Consider the following 18,180-nt stretch of genomic DNA (forward strand, 5'->3'; position numbering starts at 1 on the left):
ACGCGTTTGTTATCGCTATAGCGCCACCTATAGGCCAATCGGGTTGAAACTCTATCAACCTCTCCCCAAATTGGGTCCTACCATTTGGCCAAGTCTCAAGTCTCTAGGCCTTACGGTTTGGTCTGCACGATCCGTTTTACGGCAGAAGAAAAATAATAAAAAGAATAAAAATCCATACAAATACAATAGGGTTTCAGCCCTTCGGGCTTGAACCCCTAATTAAACTTATATTCTTTAAATAATGATCCAAGATTCTTCTAGAAACCATTCCCGTATATCAATCTGAAGACGCTGGGAATCTAGTACGTGCGCGCTCCCGCGCTCCGTCATTCATTTAACCCGGACGTGAAGCCGCTCCATAGAAAAATATCCGATACGGTAAAACAACCTGCCTTCAAAAAAAGGTAGGTTTAAAAACCCAACCAATATATAACACACCAGACGACAGTGTGTATTTCGATATATTTAGCCTTAGTCTGCATGCTAAAGTTTAAAAAAGCGCGTTTTCCGTCTCTGTGTGGTCTGAATTTCAGCTTGTTGTAGTGCTAACTAGCTTAGCCTCTTGTTGCGCGTACCAGCCCCATCACTTTACGAGTCATGTGTAATACAAAAAAAAAAACAGGTTAATAACATAATTCTTTCAGCTTCCGTATTTCCACTGTAAAACATTTTAACGAATTAACAGTTGAGGTTTTGCTGTCAATTCAGTGTTATTTTTTATAACTAGCAGCAGACTGGTTATTTCACATGCTTTAGAATGTTGTTTAGTTTCTAACTGTTTAATATGTATTAAGTTTGTGTTTATGTGATGGTTTAGTGATTTTAAGACAAGAATGGCTTTATGAAATGTTTGAAGTTACGGTGCTCTGTCGTCACTTTCACTTTCAGTGCGCGATTATTGTTGTTAATGCCTTGAAGTTGTTTTTGAGTAGAGGCCTGGGAATCACTGACACGAGCTTTGCTAAATTGTGATCCCGTATTGACTGTAAATGGAAGAATCGTCCACGCATGCGCTTTTCCCACCTCTCGTATTCTGCCAGAAAGTGAGTTGATGCTATGCGCATGCCCAATGCGGCGCTGCAGGGGCTCACTTTGCCAGAAATTGAGCCGCGTTTTTGTTCGCTTTCACGCAGACGTTGTTGAATAGGTTGCTGCATTGCAGGAGTAATATATAGACACAGCTGACATGTTGGTTTGCCTGGTGCGGTTAAATAGCAAACTGTGACTGTGGCATTCATGGATGGACCGTGGAAGTGGTTTCAGAAAGCTGGGGGTTCTCTTTATGTAGGGATAAACATGACCTCCAGTTTGCTTAGACACACCATTGTCACATCTAATATGCTTTTTGTTCCTGTAGCTTAGTTGTAAAGGTTGTTGGTTTGAATCCCAGAAAACACGCATGATAAAGCAAATGCTTTGAGTCTCTTTAAATAAAAGCATCTATCAAATGACGCTTCTCAAATGATGCCTAAAGATTAACCACATTTCAAGTATGGGCTGGTTTTAACATTTTTGATAGAGATCACAACCTTGGCTTTCCTTTGTTTGTCTGCTGTGTTTTAGGTCTTATTTAAATAAAGTATTTCTCATCTTTTTGACCCTATTACTCGTATCCCAGATATCAATCCCACCATCCCTAGTGCAATACTGTCTGTTCTACAGAATAAATTGTAAAAGCTTCCTTATGCCACGGGACACATGAGGTTAGAGAGAGCATCTCATGAGGGTGTTGGAGAAATGGATGCAGATTGTGAAAATTAACACAGTCCTGAAAGAAGATGTGATGATGCATGTTTTTATATTCAGTTCGATGCCCAGCTCTTAACCCCAGCAATGAAGTGTTAAAACCACACCAGTGTCTTATTTGTTAAACTCCTTGGAGTCTGCCGCTCTTTTCAGATGTATCAAAATTTCTGCCATCTGTTGTTCCACACACATTTTATTTCCATATTTATTTAACATTTTAGCATACGTTTTAAAATCAGTCTGACCCACATCACACTGTTTTAAGGTTTTAGTTTTTTCCAGGTCTATTGATAATGAATACAGAATATTGAAGACTGAATACAATTGATCTGAAGTTTGGCTTTTTATAGTGTTTATCTGTAAGATAAATGCGCATACCTGTTGCAGGGATGATTATTGTACATTTACAAGACAGCATTAACCTGATTCAGCGTTTTACATGCATTCAGTAACTTTGTGAATTTTTTATGTTTAGCTTACGAGGCTTGTTGTGGTTGTGCCTGGGTAGTTTAACCGAAATTGAAACTTCTTTTACTTAGCCTACTCGTCTTTTAAGTTGTTGAGAAAACAAAATATTTGTTTTCAGTGAATAACCTTAAGGTCTCAACATAAAGGACTGCCCGTGTCCCGGGGCAACCGTAAGAGACGTTCGGGCCAGTAAAAAGTATTGTCACTTGCCCGATCGGGCCAGTGCTTCGCCCTCAATCACTAAAATATATTTTCATCATTGCATATTATTTAACATTTTGGAAGCAGACATTTACTTGGGTAAAACACGACGAAAGAAACAATGTAATATTTTGCACAATTTTCTGTCAGTTCACAGGTAAAGCAGAAAAGTTGGGAGCCTTTTTTCATTGGAACATGTCTGTTGTATATGTATACAATTATATTTGACTTTTGAATAATTATTTTTTAATGTGACCGTGATATTTTTTTGTATTGGGGCCAGTGAAAATTTTGGCAGGGCAAGTGAAAACCTGAACCACTGGCCCGACTGGGCCAGTATAAAAAATTATTTGCGTTGAACCCTGACCTGGCTTTTAGTAAAGATAATGGGGACTGGAGCTGTAACTCCAAAATGACAAAATGTCTTCTGCAGACAAATCTGATCTTTAAATCTGTTGCAGTTTCTCACGTAAACAGTTGTGTGACTTTAAATATAGCACACAGGTTATGTGAACCCCTTTGATAAAACCTTTACATTGCTCTAAGCCCAGACTATAGTCTGTTTTTTACGTGTACACACACATCTTTGCAAAGTATAGTTTATTTGATTTGTACGTAAGCAGATGTTCGACACGTGCATTCCGACAAAATGCAATGCATCTCCTGGGGTACATACTACATTCTCCTGTAGGAGAATAGTTATGTGCAACCTACACATTCATTTAAAAATTCGGTGGACCCTTGCATCTGCAAAAAACTGCAGTCTTTAGTTGTTATGTAGCCTTGACAGCCTCTTTTCTTGTTCAGTTTTGTTAACAACCTTTTCTGTCAATTTAAAGAGATGGCATTACTGGTTTCGTCTAACAAATGAGATTGTTTTGTGTAAACTGATTTAAAGTTTCAATTTAGCCTCAAGCTCAAAATACTACAATGTTACATTTTAAACTTGTTTAACTGTTAAATTTGACTTAAACAGACTTAAACTTATGTCTGTGGCTCTGTCTGAAGTCAGATTTTGAATCAAATTCATTTGTATTGTCCTCCAGGGCTGATGTGTCTGACAGGGCTTTCTGAGCAAGTGTCTAAAATGATGGATTCTTTCCTGTAACTATCATCTGTGTAAAATAGGGCTGATGGAGCGCTTCTGAATAAACTTACATTAGGCCCTGATTAAAGTCCAGTGGAAATGTGATGGTTTCTTTCATTGAGGAAAGATTTACTACCGCAACTCTGGCTTGGCAGTTTCCGCTCTTTGAAAAGGAAGTAATTCATCAATTAGTCAGCAACTCCATCAAAGCCAAGATATTATGCACCAAATTGCCTCGAATGATGAACAGTGTTAATTTATGTACAAACCCTAGACCATGCGGCAGACTGCGAATAAGAGAGATTACATTGTTGAAATATTCAGATTGTTATTTTTATAAGCTGTTGTTATTATGTAATGAGCAATGTTAACAGTAGTAAATGACCTGCTTGGGCGTAATAAACATAGATCTGTGTTTGTTTAATAAGGTTGCTGATAAAGTGCCTGCGTATTACCCATTAAACAACCACATATTTTGAATGTTTCCTTAAAGGCGTCTGGCGACTTTGGAAGAGGAAGTGGTGTAAAACATAATTGGCTACCGTTAAATGGGTGCTCGGCAAGCCGGCAGAAGAATTGTGAACAGTGGATGGGGTTTATGTGTAACAAAACAAACTTGCATGCCCGTTATTCGATCAGTAAAGCGTGAGTTTTTAGCTGAAGTAGACTTGGGTCATGTTTAATAAAGTTTATTTGTATTTTGTCTGTATTTTCAAATGGAAAAGGGGTGTTGGCATTGTTTGAATGTGTACGAACAAAGTGAGGGCTGGGTTTTAGTGTGCGTGGATGTGTTAAAGATACGCGGCTCATTTTTCACGCCGACGCTTGCAGTGAGAAAACGTAGCGGCGATTTGGATTTGTTTACATGAGAGGATGGAAATTGAAATATGGATTGAGGTCGCAAATGCCTGTGTTAGCTTCCATATAAGGGCTGGTGTATTTTAATGCTTATTGCCATAGCATGCTTGTGTCTTTGCACAAACATCAGGCTGTACTGTCAGAGGGATGTATGCGTGTGTCTGATTATATTTAGATATAAGCAGCCACCAACAGGTATGAACTGGCTTAGTGTCTGTCTGATTGGAATTATTTAGCTTGTATTTTTAACTAGAAAAATGCAAAACAAGGTTTTACAGAAGCCTGGGGTCTTGTAAAAGCCTTTAAAAGTGACAACTCCAAAGCACTTGCACACATGATACAAACATATTGAGCATTCAACAAGATGCTTTCATGGAAACTGATAAGACTTTTAAGAAACTTATAGGCTTGGTACTCCACAAGAAAACCAAAGACATAAGGAATATTCATAACAGTGGGACATTGCTCGCAGTCGCAGCAAGCAAGTTTTGAAGTCTGAAAGTAATTGTCTGGATGTGTATTAAAGAAAAGATTTGTGCTTTGATGACTGTGGTGGCATTGCTTTAAAGGGGATGAAGGTAGTTTTTCCTGCTGATGGTCCAACAGCTTGTTATAAAGCACAGCATGCTAAATTCCTCTCCGAGATGTTGCCTAATTCATCTTCTTTAAAGCAGTGCTGCTTAAAATTAAAGCTAACAGGGAAAAATCTAGATACACTTTTTAAACCATCTAACCCCTAATACATGTTTTTCCTTAGGCCGCATTTATAATGCATGTCTATGGTGACTCAATTCCGATATGTTTTTTCTCTTATGTGGCACAGATCGGATATGACCCAAGAATGTGTAAGCACTGCAGGAAAAGCGCATGGATTCTGATACTCTCATAATATCATGTGAAAATAAATCCGATATGAATAGGATGTTCGCGATGTAAGCGACAGATCGGATATTCCCATGTCAAGACGTGTCATACGTCATTGATAATTGCTTGCATTGATGCTTGCGATGTTCTCAATGAATTACAGTGAAATGCCGCTACATCCAAAAGCCAGGGGGCGCTCTCGTGCAGAAACTCAATATGCGTTGTAGATGAAGAAAAATACACGCAGCTGCAGGAAATGGCTTAAGGATATATTTATATTGCTGTTCTTCAAAACTTTTCAGGTATTTTTTATGATAATAATCAGTATAATGATTATGTTTGACGAGTGTTGCTTTTTCAAATGCATGTTAAAAAACGAGTCAAACTCACAGTGATTTCAGATCGATAAGGACTTGCTGATCAAAAGCCGTAGTACATGAAATAGCTGTGAATAATGTCGGCTGTGCGATTCAGAATAATTAACGACGACGCATTATTAGTGTATATTGGCATTTATCGGTGCACCCCTAAATTTCACATTTTTACACCTCACTGATACTTACAAGGAAATAGTCTGCCTTTGTACTACTGTATCACATAAAGATCCTAAAGTCTATTTAAATGATTGGTTCCATTGGCTAGCTTACTTGTACTGGCTTAATTCACACTTCATTAGGTCAAACCAGGTTAATTGAAACCGAATGAGTGATTGAGTGAATGTTGGAAGTTGTATGATAATGAATTTGTGGTTGACATCAAAACATGTCATCTGAATGAGCAATGTTTACAGCTTAATTTCAGTAAATCTTCCAGATGAAATTGGGAGATATCGTGGCATCTTCCACTGTTCTGGGAAAGCTTTCTGTTATATACTTGAACATTGCATCAAGGATTTGTTCCCATTCAGACACAAGAGCATCTGTGTGGTCATGCAGTGATGTTGTTCTAAGGGTCTGGCTTGCAGTTGCAGTGGGAATTTTGTTCCCATCCCAAATATCTTGAACAGGGTTCAGGTCTGGGCTATGTGCATTTAAGTTCTTTAACATCAGATTCAGTAGTCTTTTATTATGTACACAGTGAAATTCTCATGCTGGAACAGAAATTTTATAAAAAATATTTGTCTTTAGAGATTGCATGCTTGATTGATTTTATCCACCTGTTAGGAACTGGTGCAGCTAAAATTGCCAGTCCTGTTGATTGAAGGAGTTGTTCACATACTTCTGGCATACTTTCACAAAACTGGCATCTTATTTTTGGCAAGTGATTTGTGATAGATGGAAAAGGGGAAAAGAGGGAAAGAAGATGGGTGGGCAAATCAGTTGGTGGATTGTTTGATAGCTGAGGAACTATTGATTGTGTTGTGATTCTAGCTTACTAACACTCACTGATAGTCCGATCTCACACACTGACTCATCAGCAGTCCCACACAGAGGGTGGGTTCAAAGAAATCCACCGAAAGAACAGCAGATTTCTACAGAATTTAATTGACCATCATTCAGAAAATTTTGTCTGCTGCTTTCATGTTTATTGAAGGTCACATAACACTCTCTGATTGCCGCTTTTCTGTAAGAAGTGCCTTTGTTACGAGTTTTGTGTAACAGATTCATTAGTCTGAAAAAACTTTCAGAAATTTATACTGACGAAGAGTTTTTTGCACATAAATACTCTGTTATATGGCCATTGCCAACTGTTTTTTTTTTTAACTTTTTGAAACCATGTTTAGCCTGAAATTCCAACTTCAGTGTGGCATTAGACCCCCCTTTAAAGGTGCACTGTGTAACTTTTAAAAGGATCTCTTGACAGAAATGCAATATAACTATTAGGCTTGCTGCGATAGTCGGTGATAACCGGTGCTTCAGCCTCTAACCGGTTAGATCACTTGCCCACTTCGACACCATCTTTCACCGTCGTTTTGATATTTTCGTGTAATTAAATCATTTAGTTTCGTCAAACTGAATGTGTCTGCTGCCTGAATTCAGCGGAGCGGAACGCGCGCCACGTCACAGAGCAGCAGGTGTCAGATTTCATTTATTTCTGTCAGAGTGTGCGAGACGAGCTGACTGACCAGTTGATGGCAGAAGCTGCGTGCTTACTCGTTTTATGTTTAATATAAGCGAGATCGTTTTGTTGTTGTGTTTTTCATCGAGAAAAATAATAAACCCATCATTTAAGCAGCGCTTTATGGAGAAGTAGCCAGTTGCTCTGCTTGGGACTGGCGGGTTCTTTGAGAATTACCTGCGCACATTGACTCAAGCACTTAATTACCAGCTGTTGCACTAGCATTGCACGCAAATTCATACGCGATTTAACACAGCGTATGCAAGCACTGCATTTACAGTTCATTTAAATGTAATTCAAAAGTGAAAGTAAAATGTGCACGTATGCATGCGCATTTATAAGCCCCTCCCACCCGGTGATACCGGTATCACCGGCTTTGTGATGCGCTGATTAACTGGTGGGAAAATTACGTTACCGCGGCAACCCTAATAACTATATTATCAATGGTGTATAAAGACATTATAAACTGTATTGTTTTTATTACCTTAGAATGAGACGTTTTTATCTTTACATGGAAGTTGCCGTCATGTTTCTAAAGTAGCCCTAAACTGACAAACTGTTCTGTTTCGTCTCTACGTTGTATGAAAGACAACATGTTTGTCATGCCGCAGCTACCATAGCTTCTATTTACATTTCGAAATTGAGGTTTGTTGTAATTCGCAATCCTACGACTTTATGCTGCTAAAATCCCATACTTGTAACTTTAAGTACTTCAGCAGTTTAATGGATTGTTGTACCTGTCAGTATTTTTTTTGTCTTGTGTACTGTAAATGACCGCAAATGTTCTTTAAGGTATTTAAGTTTTGGCATTTAATGATCCAAAGCAAATACAAACAATGAAATTGAAAGCAAAGTAAGCATCAGATATGCAAGCATCTAACTTGATCACTTAATAGTAACTTGGGCCTAATTAATTGCCAAGGAAATACGACTTTCATGTTTATTTCTTTGTAGGAATTTAATGTAACGAAAGCAAAAATTTTACTTAATACATTTAGCCACTCCATCATAGGGCTGTGCAATTAATCGTTTTTGATTTTCCATTTTGATTTTTGATTCAAACGATTACAAATACAAGATAATCGAGGTAAAACTATTATTATGCCTAATTCCATTTCTGTTGTTTGGTCTTTTGTTAAATCTACTGCGTCATGATCAGCCTTAAAGCCTTAAATTCTTATGTGAGTTTAGATTTAATTTTGTATATCCAGCATACATGAGCATATGTAGTCCATATCTAACAGTCATGGAATGGTTTTTCTATGTGTAATTTTGATTTCAATTTTATTTTTAATTAGCAGTAACAGTAAATGGCTCTGAGCAAGACTGCACAATTACTGAAAGTGAATCTCTGAGTCTGGCTTGAGAAACTTTGTGGCTTATTTTCAGCACTTTTTTTTATCTTTTCATGATGTATAGACCATCATTACGCCACCCATACCGTTCTCTAGATAATCAGCATCAGGCATTATTAAGCCCATTTCGTTGACCATTAGATAGCAAATTTAAACCAACGTTAAAAGTCTCACTAGGCAAGAAGTGACAGAAAACAGCAATAACACGCTAATGCCACCTGAAATGTCAAGCTAGTGGTGCGTTTCCAATCACTTTTCCACTGCTAATTTTCCAAACCACGTTTACTGCTAATCCCTAAACCTTGCTTTGGTTCAGTCAGAGGTTGATGATGCTGATGAGCTCTTTAAAAGATGCACATCATGACTCTAAAACGTCTGCATCAGCTTCATAAAGGCACTCGCTTTTAAGAGAATGCTTTTATGAGCTCGGTATAAACATTTTACTCCAATTCAAGCAGTATATGTACTGCAAGGTCCACAAATTATGATAATGAACCCAAACAAACTATTAAGTCCCTCAAAATATAGATCTTCACTTAAAACACCTGCTAGGCTGCCCTGAACTAAAATTAACACCACTCTAAATTTGCGTATCTCTCTCAATCATTGTGTGTAACGCAGATCTATACACAAACTCACACAGACACACACACCTCTATGTTGCTGCTGAGTGGCAAAGCTTAGAGATCAAAGGTTTTACAGATGGCGTAATGAGCAGTTAGAAACGTAACAGCAGGAGACAGAGAGCGAGCAAGCGAGCGAGACAGGTATTTAGACAGGTAAAGTCACAAAGAAAAAGAGTGAGAGAAGTTGACATCTAGAGGAAGAGATAAGGGGAAATCGACAGACTGGAGGAGACAGGCGGAGCAGAACAAAGCAGACGAAACAAAAAATATGGAAAATTAGTTATTAAACTGCACACACACAATCTCTTTCCCTCTCTGATCAGCTTTTGTTTTGCACAAAACAGCATCAACATAAAGAGAATTTTCGCTTCTTATGTCGACCAACAGAAAAATAAACAACAACGGACAAAAAGAAATAAAAACATAGAAATGGACATGAAGGCTCATTGAGTGGCAAAGTTCAGCGAAGCAGAACTTTGATCCATTTTTACATCCAAGGAGGACACAAATAGACCCATGAAAGGATTTGAGCCAAACAAAACAAATAAACACAGCATTCTGCACCCTCAAACACTCCAGCACATCAGTTTCATCGAAATCCTGATCTACGTGCTGCCAACAGCTCATGAATATTCATCAAACTCATTACCACACAAGTGAGGTAACACACCAGATTGAGAAGAGCGAGCGAGCGAGGAAGTGAGAGAAAATGAAAGAGATACACAACCAGATCCACACACATACACACTGCCTTTTGTGAATGCAAACATGCTTGGTTTCTTTTCTTACCTTTCGTTTACAAACTGAAATGTTTAAAGTGCTGGTACACACTTTAAGGTTGTGTGTCTGAAAGATTTGTGTTTCCTTTTCAATCTATGATTATATATAATATGTGCATGCAGTTTGGTGGTCGGTGAGAATCTGATGGAGTAGGGCTGCTCGATTATGGGAAAAATCATAATCCCGACTTTATCGGTAAAAATCATAATCCGGATTATTTATCACGATTACTCAATGACTTTATAAACGTGTGTTTGTGTGGAGGTTGGTATATGTGGTTTACAGGGACATGAATAGTAATGACATGCTTATTATGATATAAACATGGTCCTCGTAAACTTAACGGTTTAAAAATAGAGATGTCCCGATCCAATATTCTGTTTGGGTAGCGAGAATTCCCATGAGTGGATGCTTCAAGTGCATCGATTCTGCACCCAGAAAACCCATAAACGTAGCATGTATATGACTTGGACGCATGAATTCTGCACCCAAGATGTGCATAAAAAGTAGGGATGCACCGATAGGATTATCTGGGCCGATACCGATTTAAACAGACAACTTCTGGCCTATACCGATATTAAACACTTTTATACAATACTATACAGTTGGTCTATTAGCTAGTTTATTTCAGCATCAAATTATTTTTACTGATCATGGATTGGATCTAATTAACATTCAACTGACCAACATAATAAGAGAGGCACAAATTAAGCTAAAACAAATATATTAAGACATGACAACGTTCAAAGGTGGTTATTGCTATTCAGCATTTCTTTTATTAACAACATTTACTAATTTTTTACATATAATGAAATATAAACATTAAATTATTTTAATTGAACAACAGACATGCAATTCATTGCCTTTATGTGGTTAATTAATAAACAATCGGTATCAGCCTTTTTTGTGCTATTGCCGATTTGCCGATGGTTTCAAATTCATAAAAAAACGGCATCAATTTATCGGCTGCCGATACATTGGTGTATCACTAATAAAAAGTTTGGTCAAGCGCATAATTCCCAAAATAACCATATGCACTCTAAAGTTTTTTCACTATGACAGTTTTACACAATTAAGGAATAAATATTTAGCTATATTTACTTGATATCGGATCAGAAATGAAAAGTGGTATTGGGACATCCCTACTTAAAAAAACCCCTTTGGAAAATGAAATATCTCTACTTATAATACCACCTGCCTCTGATTAACAATAGCAAAGGATGTTTCGCGACATTAAAAAGATTTGCTCTTCTTCCTAGGGCTGCACGGTATTGAAGAAATATGCGATAACTTGCTAAATAATGCAATATACAATACAATACAAGTTTGTAGCAATTTAAATTATATTAAAATACTTTAAATTGTACATACAGTATATGTGACCCTGGACTGCAAAACCAGTTGTAAGGGTACATTTTTTTAAAATTAGATTTTTATCTGAAAGCTGAATAAATAAGCTTTCCGTTTGTTAGGGTAGGACAATATTTGGCCGAGATACAGTGATTCGAAAATCTGGAATCTAAGGGTGAAAAAATCTAAATATTGAGAAAATCGCATTTAAAGATCAAAGACCAAATATCATTAGCAACGCATATTACCAATTAAAGTTTTAGTTTGTTTTAGCGATTTCTACTGGTTTACCACTGTAATGGCAGGGACTAAATGGGCATACATAAAAACTCGATTTGGAAATAGCCTTGAAAGCGCATGTAGCCACGAGAGCAAGTTTGTAGACGAGTTTTCTGGATAGTTTTGATCTCGATTTTACTGCATCCACTCACAAAAATCAATTTTTGATAAATTTACGATAGAAAATCAGGGTTTCCCGCAGAAAATGTGTTAGTTAAGGTGGTAGGGTTGTGCCATTGGGCGGGCTGGGGGCGTGGCAATCAAAGGGGTCATGTCAAAGTATGCGTCATGATGAAAATATTTTTTATTTAAAACACTCAAATTAAATTCAATTTTGAAGAAACTATGACAGAAAATGAACACATAGTAGATTATTAATTAATTAAATGTTTTATCAACAGGCTAGTTATCCTCCAGACAGTGATGGACCATGTCTTTCTCTCTTTTCGGCCATGTGGCGCGTTCCCGCTCGCGGTGTGAACCCTGTCCACGCTATTCTCTGAGATGCACTTGACAGCCTTTTGTGCAACAAATTTTTTTTTTTGGACAACCTAGTTAAGATGGTAGGGTATCCCAGCTTAGGTGGGCCGCCCAAACTGAAAAGTGCTGCGGGAAACCCTGAAAATCATGGAACATAATCTTTACATTATGCTTATGTTTTTTTTGCATTAAAGAAAAATCTGTAATTTTGACCCATGCGATTTATGACTGGTTTAGTGGTCCAGGGGTCCCATATATCAATCATTTAAATTTTATATATAACATAACCAACTAGGGATGGGCATGATTAATCGACGATCGATAATTGATCGTTAAGAATTTAGTCGATGACGTTAATTTGTTATTAATTAATCAAATACTTTTTTTTTATCTAATGCAGGTTGCGTTGCCTAGCGTAGCGTGTGTCTTGAAGCAATTAAATTAATTTCACTGTGTGGCAGCAATTCAACATTTTACCACCAGGGTGCAATATTTGACACATTACTTCGTTATCTGTGACCTTCCGTTTTGATTTCAAAAAATAATCATGAAGAGGTCATGATTTTTTGGAACAAATGAAGTCTCGGTTTAAGAATGCGGCTCGCAGCTGCAGGTTCGGCTGCTTTAGAGCACCGCATATTCAAGCGCATATATGTTCCGTTTGTCTAACTAAATGTAGTTTAACTGTTTGCCACAAGTTGATCTTGTAATAAAGGTCTCATGGAGGAAAACACGCTGTATTTTTGTATTCAATATTTTTGAATTATAAAAGTTAAATAATTATTTTTTATGATAAAAATATTAATGATTAATCGATAGTCGATTGTTAATTCTCCCGACAATCGACTAAAAAAATTTAATCGAATGCCCATCCCTATAACCAACATAAGCCTGCATGTTTCACATACCTTTTGGGAAACCCTTTTCTCTTTCTGTCTCCCCAGTCTCTTTGCTATCTACACAAAACTAATACATCAAGTTTTAAAATGATTCAGTTATTGTAAGCCATTGCGACATTAATATCAGATGTGATATTTCTGTATATCTTGCCATCCTTCTGTACCTTCTTCCTGTTTCAATAAAACATGTATCCATGCGGACATTTGTGGGGTCTTAAACAGTAGCGGATGGGAATATCACACCATTTTAGAGTGTACGGTGTATGTGGGCTAAAAGGACCTCCTAACAGTCTCGTGTTCGTCAACAAAAGGGACAGCTCAGAGCGGACAAGTTTGCTCTTTATCTCTCTCTGTCTCTATGCTGTCGATCCACACGGGTGGCCACGTGTCTCGCCCAGTCAATGTGTCTGGTGGTGTAAAGATCTGCGTGTCTGATCAAAGCCATTTGTGTCTCCGTGGACTCTGATGTCATTCTCATCAGGTATGATGTCGAGATGTTTTATAGACCTGCTTTTAGCAGTGATAAAATACCTCATGACAGCCCCACACACACGCTGATGCCTTTTATAGCTCTTTGTATCACCTTCTTCTGAAGAGCAAAATCAATTATCAGTGATTAAGTTAGTGTCAAACTCCTTATCACTCATTCACCCTGACACTTTTATCTTTATACATCTTTTCATCTGTTGTGTGTCCCTCTATCTTTCGCCCTCCCTCCCTCTTTCTCTCTTCTTCAACCCTCTTCAGATGTCCAAGAAAGTCTTATTGAATCCTTCTAATGGCTTCTGTTTTCATCCTTTTGTTTTGCTGGTCTTCTTTCATTATCACTTTTGTGGAAAATGTGTTCTTTTAAGGATCGTCTGTCGAGGATGAAATGTTTAAATTCAGTCTTAGGTTGATGTCATCATTTTGACTATTAGGTAAAGGTTTCATATGTGAAGGGCACAGGTGACTGTGGTTGGGTAGACAGAGAATGGATAAAAACGGCAAGAAAGGTGAAGCATTCTTGGCGGAGAGCATAGTGTCTTGTTGCCCTTGGATGTCTTCTGTTAAATGTGCAGACAGAAAGCGTTTATCTTCAGTGTACCTGTGCGAGCATTTCTATCTGTCCTGCAGCTGACAGCAACACTTTTCATGTTGACACATAGTCTTATCATCTGTTTTAACACGCTACAGCTTTGCTCTGAAGAGCACACCTGTATCTCTTCCTGCCTCAAGGGGGCGTTTTCACACATGTAGTCTTCTTTCTGCTGTGAGTCACAAGTTTGTGTTTCTACTGTACAATAAAAAGAGCTGTAACATTGCTGCTTTATATGGCATGTTTTATTCAGCTTTATATTGCATTGAAAAAAAAACATTTCTGATTGCTTTACTACTGAAGATATGTGTGTATGCCTCTCAAAGTTGTCATGAGTTGGTTTAAAGGGATAGTTTACCCAAAAAGAAAAGACATTAACTCACCGTCAAGTTGTATACATTTCTTTGTTCTGCTGAAGACAAAATATTTTGAAGAAAATTTGTAGTAAAACAGATCTTGGGCATTATTGATTTCCATAGTATTATTTTTTATGCTATGGAAGGCAATGGTGCCCCAGATCTTAGGTTTGAGTAACTTGAGGGTAAGTAAATGGTGACAGAAATTTCATTTTTGGGTGAACTATTCTTTTAATGTAGTTTGAATATAAAATGCTTACTGACTAAATGTAACGGGCAGCTTTCCCACTTATGCCATAATCAAATCTGTCTTGGACATGACCAGGCCCAGAAACTGAATTCTCGGACGTAGATTTCAACAGAAAACTCCTGCTCGTTTGTGTGTTGTCATTGACATGTACATTAACCCTGCGCGTGCTATTTGCTTTGACCTTTTTTAATGATGGAGAGCATGAACCATTTGATATTTGAGATGAAATAAAACTTACCGCTGAGTTAAGCAGATCTCACTTGACTCTGTCGTCTATGTGATGCACGACAGTCAGAACATGATCATTTCAAATCCGTTTACAAGACAAATGCTCCTGTTTTGTCTAATACAATGGTGCATTCAGACCAGCTGCGGTAGAGGCGTCAAGCGTGAGTGATTTCAATGTTAAGTCGATGTGAAGACGCGTTGACGCGTGTCTAGAGGTCTCGCGGCGCAATGAGGCATTTAGCATAGCACGGTAGACGCGATTCCGCCTCATTCTCGTGAATTGATCTTTGAGTTGAAAAATTTGAACTTGTGCGGAAAACCGCTCCATGTTAACCAATCAGGAGCTTGCTCTAGTAGTGTTGTGATTTCAGAAAGCGAGCGGAGTCGCAGAAGCCCCTCCCATGACGCAAATTTCGGCGTGAATGAAGCAAGTAAACTCAAAATGTTCAAGCGGCAAACTAGACATGGTAGACTCGAATTTGACGCTTCAAACGCGGCTGGTGAGAACCCACAGTAAAGCTTACATTTGCATTGTAAAAATTATGAAATTATCTTCATAAGTGCGTATCTTCATAACGTATTAACACAAACTTTATTCTGCTATAACATTTAACAATATAAACAATAATATATGTAATTTTATATAAAAACTATAATTCTATCTTGATATGCACATTGTCTGGTTCATATTGGACCAGTTTAATTTATTCATTTATTGGTTTGGTGTATTCACTTTCATTGTAAGCCTTAAAATTTTTTAGATGCAATTTTGTAATATTTACAGCTTAAATTCTCTAAGTCTTTTTTAAAACATTTAAAATCATTCTGCAGAATTTTCCCAAAGAATTTCCACAGAAAAAGCAAAAATTCTGCAGATTCTGTCTGGACAGATTCACCCGTTAAACATGTGTTTGTTTTGCACCTACATTAAATTCAAAATGAAATTTAAATGAAAAACTTTAATTTGTTTTGGAATACTGTGGTACAAACAATCTCTCTTTACTCCCGGTCATATGGTATGGCAGGTGGGCGGAATCTGGGAAAAGATAGCAGTGATTAGCAATTAGCAACATGACCCAACTTCAAACGATCCAATCAATTCTCGATGGATGAATTCAAGTCCAGCCCTACCTTTTTTCATTTCCGAAGCCGTTGCACTTGGATATACATCACCATGGGGAAAATTGAAGCAACATACAGCATTTACCATGTGGTAACTTAGAAATGATTGTGTTTATATAGATTTGTAGCTTTGCTGAAAATTCTACATGTCCTGTTGTAGTTAGTCTGTACTTTTGCTTTATAGATGCAGGATGGGTGAAACGGTGCTAACCTGCAACTTTAATACTCCATTCTCATTCAGCTCACTCTTTCTCTTTGTTTTCCTCCAACACTTTTCTGTTTTTCTTATTCTTTATCTGCGTCTCTCTCTCTTGCAGCAGATTGCGATTTGATGCTGAGTTGATCATCTGTCTCGCTCTGTCTGTTTCACTCTCTCATTTCATCTCTCTTACTTTCCTTTCTTGCACACACATTCACTTAGCCACTGATGCACCTATTTGCCATTAATTTAATTGTTGTGTGTTTAAAATGAATTTAAGTGCGTGCAATGCGCAAACCTGTTTCAGGTTTTTCATTTGAATCTACTTTGTTTTAATCAAACACTTTTGATAGAGATCGCTCACTTTCTCTGCAGGGAAAGTTGTGGATGTTTATCTGGCATCATGATGAGGAAGTGTTTGTTCAAACCTTAGTGAAGATCTGTTTGTGTTTTGTCTCAGAATAAGAATGATCTCTGTCTCTGATTTTTGTTTTTGTTTTGCTGCCTTTATACTTTGGATGTGATGGCCAAATGAGGATGAAAAGATCCAAAGGTCCAAAAAATAAACCACTAGTAAAATGCCTCTGTTTTACATACTTTTCCAATATTTTTTTAATAATATAAATGACATTGACTTTACAAGTTCTTTATATTTGTGTACAAAAGAGTTGCATGGTCAATGTCACACATTTGTTTGATTGGTGGTGACCCTTTTGCAGAATCTGAACATTATTTCTCCATTCAGTGCTGTAAACATTCAAAATTTTCTGAAATGTTATTTCATGGTTAAGATTTTGGATTTAATTAAATTTTATTATCCCAGACTGTCAGTGTGGTCTCAGACATTTGCACCCAAATTATTTGTCAAATGAAGAAAAAATCTGTTCTTGTGTCCTTGCGATGAAAGTATGAAAATCAATAGTACAGAATTGTAATTGTTTCTTTTACAGTTTTGGCAGATACACTTAGGCTAAGTGTCGATATTTTAATTATTATTGTGCATGCAGAAGAATAGTTTTTTTAAAGCTCAATAGACAGCCTAATAACCAGAGCTGTCACGATGATGAAATTTGGCTAACTGTTAGTTTAGTTGTCTAATAAATTGTGACGATTATGACAATTAATTGCCTGTTTTAGAGCTTTGACGTTTAATTCTCATGTTTGTTTGTTTGTTTGTTCATTAAATAATTTTCACACTACTAAGGCCATATTAGTACTGCACCACATGTCTGTAGTGGCTGCAAAAATCAATTCCTTAAAGATCTTTAAGAATAGCATCTTTCACTTCCCTAAATTTGGAATTGCTGTTTTGGAAATGCATGTTTTACCTGGCAGTTCATACTGCTTTTCAAAATTTTGCAGCATTTCTTTAAATGCTGTTTTTCCACTGTATTGAATGGCTTTGCAATGGACCTCATTACACTGTCAGGTAAGGAGCGCCATCAGATACTGTCTCGTTTATACAGGTGCTGCAGCTCCCCCTTGTGTTTTTTAGAGAGATGTGCAATCATTGCGGTGTCTGAAATCCTCACAATGAGGTCAAACTATTGCGCAGAGAGACAATTATTTAATCATTGTGACAGCCCAAGTAATAACTTTGTTTTTCCATGTGAGAGCAGACGTGAGCTGTCTTTAACAAACAGAGTTTTGTAAAGCCGTTGTTTTAAAGTCTCAACAACATTACAGAAATGCTGACCAACACCGATAAATGTCATATTGAAGCGATCAAATATGAAAGTCATGTGTTTGAGTAGTTTGTTTTATAAAAAAAAAACAATACTGTCATGTTCCAAACCCCTATGAACCTATAATGTTTTTCTTTCTGCTAACATAAATAGTTATATCCATTCCATTCCCATGGCACTTTTCTGTAGCGTAAAATGTAGGAATAGACAG

The 18,180-nt window shown here is 37.3% G+C and overlaps 1 protein-coding gene across 1 annotated transcript in view; it reads left to right on the forward strand.

Moving 5' to 3' along the window:
* The first annotated feature begins 316 nt into the window (after nt 1-316).
* The window catches only part of spop (speckle type BTB/POZ protein), an 81,571-nt gene continuing 63,707 nt past the window's right edge, over nt 317-18,180 (forward strand). Inside the window, exon 1 of the mRNA XM_065252683.2 lies at nt 317-404. The gene's annotated coding sequence lies outside the window, so the exon portion shown is untranslated. The remainder of the gene's footprint in view (nt 405-18,180) is intronic.

Source organism: Paramisgurnus dabryanus, chromosome 3, assembly GCF_030506205.2.
Source record: "Paramisgurnus dabryanus chromosome 3, PD_genome_1.1, whole genome shotgun sequence".
Lineage (NCBI taxonomy): Eukaryota > Metazoa > Chordata > Actinopteri > Cypriniformes > Cobitidae > Paramisgurnus > Paramisgurnus dabryanus.